We start from the raw sequence: 12227 nt of genomic DNA on the forward strand, positions 1-12227 counted from the left end.
AAATAAATAAATAAATAAATAAATAAATAAATAAATAAATAAATAAAATCTAGGCTTGAAGTCTTGCTGGTTGCCAGAACCCATGAATTCAGTCCCGCTCTTTTTCCCATCCAATGGCTTTGGGGAACTGTTCTCCTTGTGCTTGCCCCTGTGTGTTCCCCTCTCACACTTTACTAGGACCACAGCTCCCTCCCCTCCATAGCACCCACAATCCATTTATCCCCATAACCATACATCCTCACTACCTACCTTCTTCGATGTGGCTACTTCTGTCTTTAGTTGTGGAGTTTGTTCTGTCAGCCTTCAGGTCAATTTCTACCATATTTAGGATGATTTGATAATTGTCCCCTTATTTTCATGGCATGGGATAAGCCTCAGTTTCTCCTGCTGTAGTTCCATTTTCCTCTCCTACATATATACAAAGGACTATTACTCAACCATAAAAAGAATGAGATCTTGCCATTTGCAACAACATGAATGGATGTAGAGAATAGGATGCTGAGTGAAATCTGTCAGTCAGAGAAGGACAAATACCATACAATTTCACTTGTGTGGAATTTAAGAAACAAATAAAAAAAAAAGAGAGACAAACAAACAAAAAACCCAGATTACTAAATAGGAGAACAAATTGCTGGTTTCTAGAGGGAAGGTTAAGGGTAAATGGGTAAAATAAAGTGGATTGAGTGTGACATTAGTTGCAGGAAATGTCGCATAAGGTGAAGCAGTTTTTATCAAGTAAATTGACTTTATATCTATAGAAATTTTATTATAAGTCTTGTGTTAACCACAAAGAAAAAATATATTTTAGATATAAAAAAAGGAAACAATTAAAGAATACTACAAATGGAATTAAATCCCAAAAGAAGACAGCAAACAAGGAAAAAAGCAAAAAGAATCTAAGTCAGCAATCGACAAAATGATAACAGTTAAGTCTTTATCTATCAACAATTAATTTGTAATGAAAGACTAAATTCTCCTGTGATAAAAACATAGTCACTGAATTGATGAGAAAAGAGAAACAAACAAACAGACAAAGATCTAACAATATGTTGCTCATCAGAGATTCATGTCCACTTTAAAGAAACACATAGCAATATACACTTATGAAAGAAATAGAAGAAGGGGAGCCTGGGTGGCGCAGTCGGTTAAGCGTCCGAATTCAGCCAGGTCATGATCTCGCGATCCAGGAGTTCGAGCCCCGCGTCAGGCTCTGGCCTGATGGCTCAGAGCCTGGAGCCTGTTTCCTATTCTGTGTCTCCCTCTCTCTCTGCCCCTCCCCCGTTCATGCTCTGTCTCTCTCTGTCCCAAAAATAAATAAACGTTGAAAAAAAAAAAGAAAGAAAGAAGTAGAAGAAGACACAAAGAAATCGAAAAACAATCATGCTTATGGAGGACAAATGTTGTTAACATGTTAGAATGAAATCTACACATTCAATGAAGCCCCTATCAAAATGTCATTAGCAGTCTTGACAGAGGTAGAACAAACAATTCTCAAATTTATACAGAATCCCAAAAGACCCAAATAGCCAAAGAAATGTTGAAGAAGAAAAACAAAGCTGGAGGCATCACAATTCTGGGCTTCAAGCTGTACACTGAAAACTTTAGAAACCTTATGAAACAAATTGAAGACACAAAGAAATGTTAAAACACTCCATGGTCATGGATTGGAAGAACAAACGTTAAAATGTCAATACTACCCAAAGCAATCTACATAGTCAATGTAATCCCTAACAAAATAACACCAGCATTCTTCACAGAGCTAGAACAAACAATCCTAAAATTTGTGTGGAACCAGAAAAAAAACCCAAATAATCAAAGCAGTTCTGAAAAAGAAACCCAAAGCTGGAGGCATCACAATCCCAACTTCAAACTGTATTACAAAGCTGTAATCATCAAGACAGCATGGTATTGGCACAATAACAGACACATAGATCAATGGAACAGAAAAGAGAAACCAGAAATGGACCCACAAACGTATGGCCAACTAATCTTTGACAAAGCAGGAAAGAGTATCCAATGGAAAAAAAGACACTCATGTTAGCAAATGGTGCTGGGAACACTGGAGAGCAACCTGCAGAAGAAAGAAAGCAGGCTACTTTCTGACACCATGCACAAAAATAAGTTCAAAATGGATGAAAGACCTAAATGTGAAACAGAAAACTATGAAAATCTGATAGGAGAAAACAGGCAGCAGCCTCTGACCTTGTCTGAGACATCTTCTTACTAGACATGTATCTGGAGGCAAGGGAAATTAAAGCAAAAATGAACTATTGGGACTTCATCAAGATAAAAACCTTCTGTCTGGTGAAGGAAACAACAAAATAAATGGCAACAAATGGAATGGGAGAAGATATTTGCAAACACTATATCAGATAGAAGGTTAGCAAATAATCCAGTGAAAAACTGACAAAAGATGTAAAGAGACACATTTCCAAAGGGGACATCCAGATGGCTAACAGACGCATGAAAAGTTGCTGCATATCACTCATCATCAGGGGAATACAAATCAAAACCAAGATGAGATACCACCTCACACCAGTCAGAATGACTAAAGTTAACAACTTGGGAAATAACAGATGTTGGTGAGGATACAAACCCTTTTGCACTATTGGTGGGAATGCAAAATAGTGCAGCCACTCTGGAAAACAGTGTGGACAATCCTCAAAAAATTCAAAGTAGAATTACTCCACAACCCAGCAATTGCACTATTAGGTATTTATCCAAAGGATACAAACATCCTGATTCTAAGGACACATGCACCCCAATGTTTAGAGCAGCACTCTCAACAATAACCAAAGTATGAGAAGACTCCAGATGTCCATTGACTGATGAATGTATAAAGATTATGTGGTGTGTGTGTGTGTGTGTGTGTGTGTGTGCGCGCGCATGTGTGTGTGTGTGTGTGTGTGTGTGTATATGCATATACATATATATATGCATATACATATACATATAATGGAATACTACTCGGTGATCAAAAATAATGAAACTTGCCATTTGCAACAACATGGATGGAACTAGTGTGTATTATGTTCAGTGAAATAAGTCAGTCAGAGAAAGACAAATATTACATTTGTGGAATTTAGGAAGCACAACAGATGTACAAAAGAGAGGGCAAGGAAAAAGAAGATAAAAACAGAGCAGGAGTCAAACCAGAAGAGATTCTTAAATACACAGAACAAACTAAGGGTTGCTTGAGGTGAGGTGTGTGGCAGGATGGACGAAATGGGTGATGAACATTGAGGAGGGCATTTGCTGGGATGAGCACTGGGTGTTATATGTAAGTGATGAATCACTGGGTTCTACTCCTAAAACCAACACTACGTTGTATGTTAACTAACTTGAATTTAAATAAATAAATTTAAAAAATAATAAAGGCACACATAGCTACAAAGTGAAGGAATGGAAAATAATATTTCATGTAAATAGTAATCAAAAGAGAAAAGTTCTTATGCCTATATCCGGTGCATAAAATTTAAGTCTAAATCAGTAAGAAGACACAAAGAAGTTCACTAGTAGTGATACAGTACCAATTCATCGAGAAGATAGAAGAATTGCAAATATATGTGCAATCAACACTGGGTTACCTAAATATTAGATACATATTAACAGAATTGAGGATATATAGGTAGCAACACAATATGTAAAGGACTACAATATCTCACTTGCAGAATTGGACAGACCATCAGATGGAAAAGTGGTGAAGAATAGCAGATCGCAATTGCTTTTAGACCAAGTGGACCTAAAAGGCATATGCATAAGATTGCATTTGACTGCACCATAATACACATTCTTCTCACGTGCACACATAACATTCTCTAGCACAGTTCTTAATGCTGGGACACAAATCAAGCCTTAACTAATGTCAAAAGATTAAGATCCTGTTTTATATATTTATGACCACAAAAGTATGAACAAAAATCACTAACAAAAGGAAAACTAAGTAATACACTGATAGGTAGAAATCACAAAACACTATCTTGAACAAGCAATGAATCAGAGGAGAAATCAAAAGTAAAATCAGAAAGTATCTTGATAAAACGGATAGTAAACAGTACTCAAAACTTCTGAGATGAAGCAAAAGAAACCTAAAGTTACACTTCAAAGAACTAGAAAAAGAACAATTAAATAATACAGGTTATTGCAGAAATAAATGAGATAGAAATTATAGAGACAATAGAAAGAAATAAATAAAACTCAGAGTTAGTTTCTAAACAGATAAATAAACCTGAATGGCATTTAGCTGGAAAAAATCAAGGAGAAAAGAGAACAGATAAAATTGTGAGAGAAGAGACATTACAACAGATATAAGGAAAAAGAGAATCATAAAAGCCTCCTATACATAATTATGCCAACAAATTGGATAACCAAGAGAAATGGATAAATTCCTAGAAGCATGCCAGCTACCAACACCAAATCATGAAAAATACAAAATGTGAGTAATCCAATAATGACTAAGGAGGTTGAAGCTGTAATCAAACACCTCCATACACAGAAAAATCCAGGACCAGGTCATTTCACTGGTAAATGCTTCCAGACACTTAATGGAGAAGTAATGTCTATCCTCAACTATTCCAAAAATTGAAGAGGGAACATTCTCAAATTCATTTAGAATGCCCTGATACCAAAGTCAGATCATAACACTACAAGAAACAAACTACAGGCTAGTATCCCTAGTGTATACTGATGCAAACTCTCTCAATAATTGTCTAGAAACCTGAATTCAACAGTACATTAAAAGGACCATACACCACAATCAAGTGGGACTTATCCCTGGGTTGCAAAGACTGTTCAACATATGAAAATCAATAAATGAAGTATACCATATTAACAGAATAAATATAGAAGTCATATAATCCTTTCAATAGATGTAGAAAGAGCATTTGGCAAGTTTTACCACCTTTTCATAATGTAAGCTTTCAACACATTTGGTATAGAAGGAACATACCTCAACATAATGAATGTGATATATGACAAACCACTGCTGACCTCATACCCAATAGGTGAAAGTTTTTCCTCTAAAATCAAGAATAAGAAGAGGTTGCCTACTCTCATTACTCCTGGCTAATAATACTGGGAGTCCCAGCTGGAGCAATTAGGAAAGAAAAAGAAATAAGAGACATCCAACTAAGAAAAGAAGTAAGATTGTATCTATTCTCAAGATTACATACTTACATTCCCAAGGCTCTTTAAAAAATAGACAAATTTTGACAAAAACAAAGTAGTAATGAAAGGAATTAAAAATAAATACATGAAAAGATATTCCATCTTCATGGATATGAAAAACTAACACTGTTAAAATGTACTTACAAACCAAATAATATACAGATTTAATGCAATAACTATTAGATTCCAGTGTTAGTCTTCAGAAAGATTTTTTTTAATCGTGAAATCTTGATGGAGTCACAAAGACTCCAAACAGCCAAAGCAATCTTGAGAAAAAATAAAGTGGGAACGATCAGACTTTCTGATTTCAAACTATATTACAAAGTTGTAGTAATCAGTACAGTATAGTACTGGCATAAAAGCAGGAACATAGATCAATGAAACTGAAGCAACAGTCCAGAATAAAGTCATGTATGTATTGTCAACTAATTTTTGATGAGGAAGCCAAGAACACTCAATGGGGAAAATAGTTTTATCAGTAAGTATAGTTGGAATAAGTAAATATGTATAATTTTCATGGTAATCTTTTTGAAACATGTGTATATTATTTAAAGCCTTGTAGTGGTGCCTGGGTGACTCAGTATCTGACTCTTGATTTTGTCTCAGGTCATGATCTCATGGTTCATGGGAATGAGCTCCACATTGGTCTCTGTGCTAACAGCTCAGAACCTGCTTTGATTTCCTCTTCCTCTCTCACCATCCCTTTCTCTTTCTTTCTCAAAATAAACAAACATGGAAAAAATGAAAAAAAAATAAAGCATTGTAGAACTTATAGTACACATGTGGGGAATCAAATGAAGAAGTCTGTAAAAATTATTGACAGTGATACGGTCTCATTCTTTGAAAGACTGGAAACCAATCATCTATACTAATAAAATGTTAACCACCCCCCCCCGCAATAAAAACACTAATAATGAGTTGAGTTACAACTGAAAAAAATAGAGTTAGGAAAACTGAGTGTTCATGTGCAAAAGAATGCAAATGGACTCCATCACACATGATTCACAAAAAATAATTCACAATGGATAAACACTTAAATGTAAGCCTTTAAGCTGTAAAGCTCCATGAAGAACAAACACACAGGAAAATACATCCTTGATATTGGTATTGGCAACCATGTTTTGAATAACACCCAAACACAAGTAACAAAAGCAAATGAAAACTAATGAGATTAAATCCAATTAGAAAGCTTCTGCACAGCAAAAATAATAATAATAATAATAATAATAATAATAATAATAATAATAATAAACAAAATAAAAAGGCAAACTACAGAATGAGAGAAAATATTTTCAAATCACAAATATGTAAGGAGTAGGGTACAAAATATGTAAGTAATACAAATCAATAGCAATTTAACTTTTAAATAGGCAGAGACATGAATAGACATTTTACTGGAGACAGAAGAGTGTGAACCTACATGAAAGGTGGTCAGCTTCACAAAGCGTAAGGCAAATTGAAATCAAGAGTTGTGAGATATTTTCTCACACTTTTTAGAATGGTCTTTATCAAAAAGACAAGGGATAAGAAGTGTAGAATGTGGACAAATGGAACTCTTGCAACACTGTTGTTGGAGATATAAATTGATACAGCTACTATGAAGGACAAAATTTTCCTTTCAAAATTAAAAATTCAAATTCTATGATGTAGTAATCAGACTTACTGGTATATATTCAAGGAAAATTAAATCACTATCTTGAATTTATGACTATGTTTAATCTGTTCACTGTAGCATGATTCACAGTTTCTAAGACATAGAAGGAATCTAAGTGTCAACAAATGAATAAAGAAAAGGGGAGATGTATATGTGTATACATACACCCACACATACACACACACATACACACACACACACACACACACACACACACACACACACACACACACAGACATACACACAAATACATCCTGAAAATATCCAGCCATAAAAAAAGGACATCGTCACATTTGTGACAACATAGAAGTTGCTTGAGGGCATTATACTAAGTGAAATAACTGAGAGAAAGACAAATACTTTATAATCACAATTATATGGTGACTGTGAAAATGCCGAACTACAGAAACAGAGTGGTGGTTACCAGGACCTGAGGGTGAAGGAAATGGAAGGTGTTGATTGAGATCCTAGTTGTAAGATGAATAAATTCTGGGGATCTAATGTATGGCATAATAACTATAGTTAACAATACTGTATTATATACTCAAAGGTTGTTGAGAATAGAAATTTTAAGTGTCCTACCAAAGGAAATTGTAATTATGTGAAATGATGAATGTATAACTAACCTTATTGTGGTAATCATTTCACGACACAATTTTGCTTGCACATGGAGTTAGCAATGTTGTTCATTCTCACATGTGTCCCCCTTACGTGCATTAGGGGAAAAGTTATTTCACCCTCAAAACTGTATTGAATTTATGGGGTGCCTGGGTGGCTCAATCCATTAAACATTCAACTCTTAATTTTGGCTCAGGTCATGATTTTCTGGTCATGAATTCGAGCTCCACGTAAGCTTCATGCTGACAGGACAGAGTCTACTTCAGATTCTCCCTTGCTCCCTCTGTCTCTCTTTCCCTTCCCACTTGTGCTTTTTCTCTCAAAATAACTAAATAAACTTAACAAATGTAATTACATTTTCAAATTCAGTGATTCTATCATTCTATCATAGTTCTGATAGTTGTTTTGCTTTGTGTTTTGCTATTGACTTGCCTTACTAGGGAAATTTAGAAAAAACAAATTATGACAAATGATGCTGCCAAGTGCTCCTATTTAATGTCTAATTATAATTATTCTTAGAATATGTATGTAATGGGTTATGTCTGCTAGACTATATAAAACTTATCTTCATAATTTCTTAGTAGTTTGACTGTAAACTATAATATCACATTATAGTTTAATGGTTATCCAATAATAAAACTATTTTCTCTTCTGCCTTTGTGGAGAGGATATCTTGGTTGGTTAAATTTTTAAATTTTAGGGGCGCCTGGGTGGCTCGGTCGGTTAAGCGTCCGACTTCGGCTCAGGTCATGATCTCACCCTCCATGAGTTCGAGCCCCGCGTCGGGCTCTGTTCTGACTGCTCAGAGCCTGGAGCCTGTTTCAGATTCTGTGTCTCCCTCTCTCTCTGCCCCTTCCCTGTTCATGCTCTGTCTCTCTCTGTCTCAAAAATAAATAAATGTTAAAAAAAATAATAAAAAAAATTTTTAAATTTCAAATTCAAAAAACAATCCACTTTAACCTACTGCTTCTTAGGTGGAGAAGGGCCTACCTAAGGGCAGTACATTCTAGGAGACAGATAGAGTCCTAGCAGTACAGGTAGCAGGAGAGAGAAGACCAATATATAAAATGAATTGTATTCTCTCAAAATTTATATATTGAAGGCCTAACTCTCAGTACCTCAGAATAAAACTTTTTGGAATATGGTCTTTAAAGAGATAATTAAGTTAAAAATAAAAAAGTAGAGTGAGCCCTAAGCCATTATGATTGTTTTATAAGACTAGGAGATATAACACAGACAACACAACATACCACATACTGGCATCTTTCCCTTTAAAAGCGGCTTTCATTCCCCCCTTTCTTACATAGAGCTCATAAGGAAAAGAAGCTATTAAAGAACTCTCTTATGCCTAAAATAACAATCCTTACAGATTGATAATGTTGCCTGACAACGCTCACTGTTTATTTAGATCTTTGACTGCTCTAAAACTCCTTTCTGTTTCAGGAGAAAAGTTGACTTAGAATGTATAATGGTATAGTGAACCTCACTTTCTTTCTGTATAGAAAGTGGTAGGGCAAATAAACACAAAGACAACGTGAGATAAGGCTAACAGTGCTCTCTTTCTGTGCTTAACATGGGTCTCTTCCTAAAACCCTAGGATGCAAAGGTTAGTGACAGAGGGATGCTGCTTATTACTTCAGTGAAGTCAAAAAGGTGTGGTGTCATGGCAACCACAGCTCCCTCAGCCTCCCCTAACCTAGACACACAGGTGGAGTAGCCATGGAGCAGCCAAGAGGATCACAAGCGCTCCTAAACTATTGGAGCTGCCTGGGTATTTCTCCCAGATGGTTCACCAAATGTGTTGGTGTCACCTTCTCCATGACAGAATTTGTAGTCTATGGTCGTGACTGTCATCACCAGCACTCTGAACTCCTGAGAAGTCCAAAAGACCACAAATCCAGCTTACAAACTACATGTCTGAAAAAATTCAGGACTACAACTCAACCTAAATTGAAAGGCTCCAACCCATGGAGAGGTAGATGGTCCTCAATTCCAAACAAGATAACCAGCAAAATCACACGCTGAGGCAAGGTCAGAGTTAACACCCGCAACCATGCCAAAGACATACCCAGAATCATGAACAGCAGCAAAAACCAACTGGGCTCCTCTATCAACTTGAGAAATTGTGCCAAACAGATCTCCCAATATTCAAACTTGCCCAAGCACAAAAGGAAGACTCTGTACCATAAGACCTCAGGCCAAGGACAGACTCATCTGAGAAACTTCAGAGCTAACAGTAACAAGTACAGAGAATCTTGCAGAAGATCCACACCCAAAGTGAAGCCATACAAAAGGGTTTTGTGTGAGTTGTGAAGAGACGAAGTACATCGCCCAAAAGACCCACTGAAGAGGATTCAAATCTCTAACAACACTGAACATGTGCACAAGGCCAGGCAGGTTCCCTCTTTGGAACTGAATCAAGAAGTTTCTGTGCAGTCCTGTCTTCACTGTCTAATTTCTATCCCCCAAATGTTTTCATTCAACAGGAGACATTCCAAAGTATGAATGATGGACAGGCTCTAATAGTGCAGGAAGAGGATGAAGACTGCAAGAACAAAGAACCATTGCAGGGAGAGGAACAGAAGATGCTGCAGGTTGGTGATGAGATGGAAGAAGATGAACAGAAGGAGAATGAGCAGAAGAATTCAGAACAAAGATCTGGCTTTTCTGGATGCTCCTCTGTATCTGGCTGCAGGCTGTGGGGACATATGTCAAAATTTAATAAATTGTTCTCTGGCCTCGATTAGCCTTTACAATATTAATGCCTCAGTGTCAGAACAACTCCACTGTCAATGCTCATAAATTCAGGTGATACTGATTTCAGAGGGTGGTGGGCAACTTCCTTTATCAGACATGTTTCCATACTCTGCATAGCTTATAGATTTGGAGCCAGGTAATAATCTACATACAGACTATGCTGCTTGGAATATTTCAGTTTGACATTATATAATCAAAGGCACCCAGAGGTTTTTTTTTTCCCTTTTGTAGGCACCTCTGTAATTATATAAAAGGAAGGAAGTATCAGCTTGGGAGTCATATTTTTGAATTATGATATTTCTCGTTCTAAGCTCTTTCAACCTGTGCATTTGGGCTAAATAATTCCTGCCATTGAATTATGGCTTAGTCTATAGTAATCCCTCCAGCCTTATCTACAGACAGACAAGAAAATCTCATGGCAGATAAAATTCAAAAGTTTACAGAAGACAAGATACTGAGGGGGTTGGGAATAAAGGGAGGAAATGGAAAAGTGGGATGGGAATTGGCTGGTTGACAATGTAGGGTGGGGGAGCTCTAATGAGGGATCATCAATCAACTATTTGTCACACAGCAACAAGGGTCACAGAGTCCTCATTTCATCTAGCTAGTTCTCAGTGAGTCTCACAGCCTGTCACCTACACACATTGGGGTATACCTACCCATGATGAGTCTGCTTGATCCCAAATCAAAGCCACATTTCCATCTTACTCCACATTCTCACCATTAGATTGGTTTTGAACTTGTTGGCCTACTGTCACTTCACGTTTAATCACAGAAATCCATCTCATAACATATTGTCCCTAACACCCTCAAATAAGTCACTATGGGAACCATCTTCCTAAAGTCATATTTCCCTAAGCAGTTAGCTATGTCTCATCAATGATTTTACATGTTTGTAATATGTTTGTCTCAGGCAAATTACCATGACCATCCTTTGACCTGTTATCAGTAATACTTAAACAATAAATAGGCAAATATGCTAGAAACCTAAAAAAACTTCACCAGTACCCCAAGAAATCCCTTTTAAAAAGGGCCTATAAATTTTGAAGACTGAAAAATCCAAAACCTGATGGGGAAAGGGCTGAGAGAGGATGCACATGCTTGCAAGTAGGAAAGGAAATGTGTAATGTCATAGAAGCTAAAGTCTTTTCCACTTATGGACATGAAATTGTCATGGATTATGGTAAAAACAGGAAGCAGAGACAGGCACACTTGACAGAAAAGGCTTAGACTCTCTAGTTCTATGACGAGTCTGTTTAAACCACATAGTAGCCTATTGCTGGAGAAGGAAGAGATATCTTTGGGTCTCATGACCTGTCCCTCTTACTCTAAAGGCTGCCATTTAACTCAATGCTGTAACCAAGGAGAAAAATATATGTTAGGGTTAATTATCTCCAAAGAAATAAAAAAAAGAAAACACATAGCCCAGAGTCCCTAAAGACTAAAAGCCAGCCCTGTGTAGCAAACAAGAAAGAAATCCCCCCAAAGGTGAATAGACTGTATTGAAGAGTCTAAGATTTTGTTTTATTTTTTATATTCCACACATAAGTGAAATCATATGGTTCCAGGAACACCTGGGTGGCTCAGTCATTTAAGTGTGTGACTCTTAATTTTGGCTCAGGTTATGATCTAACAGTCATGAGGTAAAGCTCTGTGCTGGGCATGTAGTCTGCTTAAGCTTATCTCTCCCTCAGCCCCTCCCCCTCCCCCTCTTGCATGCACTCTGTTTCTCTCTCTCTCTCTCTCTCAAAAAAAAAAAAAAGAGTTACAGACTTCCAGTTATAAAATAAATAAATCATAGGGGTGAAAAATGGCATAGGGAATATAGTCAATAATGTAGTACTACTGTGCCTACACTTATCACGGTAAGCACTACGTACTGTATAGAATTGCCAAATCACTATATTGTACACCTGAAACTAATATAAAATTATGTGTTAATTATACTTTAATAATAAATAAAGATAAATACAAAGTAAGAAGATATATGTTGATGTTTATAGTAAACATCATTTCTTGTCTTAGTTTAAAT

The sequence above is a fragment of the Herpailurus yagouaroundi genome, unplaced genomic scaffold (assembly GCF_014898765.1).
Source record: "Herpailurus yagouaroundi ecotype Mexico unplaced genomic scaffold, PumYag 66177, whole genome shotgun sequence".
Lineage (NCBI taxonomy): Eukaryota > Metazoa > Chordata > Mammalia > Carnivora > Felidae > Herpailurus > Herpailurus yagouaroundi.